This window comes from Seriola lalandi, unplaced genomic scaffold, assembly GCF_002814215.2.
Source record: "Seriola lalandi dorsalis isolate HSWRI2012SDOR001 ecotype SW California unplaced genomic scaffold, Sedor1 jcf7180002054899, whole genome shotgun sequence".
Classification (NCBI taxonomy): domain Eukaryota; kingdom Metazoa; phylum Chordata; class Actinopteri; order Carangiformes; family Carangidae; genus Seriola; species Seriola lalandi.
The window spans coordinates 42,364-44,537 of NW_019525451.1; the positions used below are offsets into that span (position 1 = coordinate 42,364).

At 41.2% G+C, this 2,174-nt stretch overlaps 2 protein-coding genes across 2 annotated transcripts in view; both read right to left on the minus strand.

The window, feature by feature from the left end:
• The window catches only part of LOC111672392 (uncharacterized), a 44,743-nt gene that overhangs the window by 41,777 nt on the left and 792 nt on the right, over positions 1-2,174 (minus strand). The gene's annotated exons all lie outside the window — the stretch shown is intronic.
• Positions 1-2,174, minus strand: part of LOC111672399 (CLIP-associating protein 1-B-like) — a 27,749-nt gene that overhangs the window by 17,888 nt on the left and 7,687 nt on the right. The window lies entirely within an intron of this gene.

Consider the following 2,174-nt stretch of genomic DNA (forward strand, 5'->3'; position numbering starts at 1 on the left):
TCCGTCTCTTCCAGGTGAGGCTTTAAAGATGTCTTCTTGTCTGATGGTTGTTTCTGGTCTGACTGGTTTCCTGGATGCTGTTTCAATCTGTCTGACCTCATGTTGATCATTGACCTCTCCAGTCCCTCCCTCCGTGATGTAGAGCTCTGTGTAGATCTGGTTCAGAAGGGTTGGGTTTCCTGCTTTAGCGATCCCCTCAAACACACACTGGAATTTCTTCTTCAGGTTAGATTTGAGTCTCGGTCGGCACATAGCAGGAGATTCTGGACGGACACAAAAGCACATTTTCTTAAAGTTCCTGCAGGTAACTTTTTCAGCTGCAAGAGGTGAGGAGAAGTGAGACTAATAAAGCAGGAAGGGTAGGATGTGATTAATTAGATGACATGATCCACCTGTGCTTTCCTTTCACACTGCTGGTACTACTCACCTGTTGTCCGCTGCGATGTGGCGTGCTGCTCACCTTCTTTGTTTGATGATATCCATGATTTACTCGGAGTAAGTTTTGTTTTGTTTTTTTTGTTGTTTAATGATGCACTGTTTCCATCATAATTATCATGTCCCTGCTGTTAATGCCAAGCTCTTACTGTCGGGTTGTTAGGAAACAGACGATCCTCTAGAAGACTCATACCTTGATGTTCCCCTAATATTTTAGCCCCCTTGGTTGTGGAATGAGTTACGTAAGTTTGAATAGTATAGATATGATTATAAATCCCTTGGTTGTTTAATTTTGAGTGGTGTTTCTGAGCGATGGTGCTCTGTTAATTATTTGTGTGAATCTTTAATTAGCACCTTTTGTCTAATGAATGTATTAATTCTTATTGTTTTCTTATTAATTTTGTAGTTAATTGAACTTCTTTTATAGTATTTGGTCATTTGTGCTATGAGTGTTAAGTTTCTTTTGTCTTGTGACCAACACTGTAAAGGTATTAATGAAATTTCTGCTTGTGTATTCTAACTAATGTTCTTTTTTTTGTTTGTATTTCTTATCTATAGTTTTCATGGTGCTCAACACAAATAAAATATGCGCACCAGTATGAAACTTTCCACCTCAGTTATTGGTGCCAAGGGCCAGCTACACAGGCTAATGAAGAGATGGACAAGAAAAGGCTGCTGCTCACTCTTAAGCGATATGACAACCTTGCAGGAACTTCTGCATGTAGTGAAAGTGACAGTTTTAGCAAAGTTAGTGGAGATTACGGCACTAACATTAACGGAGCTAGCTGACAGAGCTAAATGAACTAGGCCAGAGGGGATTCATGGTACGCAGCCTGACATGAATAATCTTTTCACATCAAACAAGTTCAATTTATTTTTTAAATACCATCCAAACCAGAGCACTAAAAATGCACTTGTAAAGAAAGCCTATCGATACAAAAAATGGCACCGAACGTGCACGGCTTAGATACAGTACAGAGATCGAACACACATTTTGTGTTTTGTTCAGTTTGTTTTAACTTTTTTCATGCAAGGACAACATCTTATAAGTGGATAATATATTAATTGAAGAATTGAAGAGCATGAGAAAATTGGCCATGGTTCTGAAACAACTGCAGTGTTGCCAAATTGATATCTATTGGTTAGCCTATATATTATGAATAGCCTGATATTGTGATGCATGTGTGCGAGAAAAACGGAGCTGGTCCAGACAAAAATTGCCTGGACTGAATCTAAGCTAATTTAGCTTTGCATCATTAAGGCAAGTGGGATGTAGCACCTAACACTTGTAACTGAAATTAGTCAACATATGTTTAAGTAGCACCCTGATGGTGATGATGATGATGAAGTCTGTCTGTGCAGTGTATAATTTCAGAGTGACAAAAAAATGACCAAGTTCAGTGAGGGTCTATGTAACCCCTGGGCCACATCAGGGGAATCGAGGAGGGCCTGAGGACAGTTAGGTGAAGCTGGGGGGGGCGGGGGGGGTCAAAGGAGCAGTGTGAGATCAGGTCTTAAATCTTTAGAGAAATCCTCTTACTGCTCTGCAGACAGTCAGCCAGCTCCTCCTGCTTCATTCTCCTCAGGAAGTTCACTGCGATCTTCACAAATGCCTCTCTGCTGCTCCTCCTCTGCTCTTCATCCTCACCGCCCAACACCTCCTCATCCTCCCTCCGACTCCCTGAGCATTCTGGGTAATCTGGACTCAGAAGCTTGTGCATCTTCTTCAGCTCGTTCTT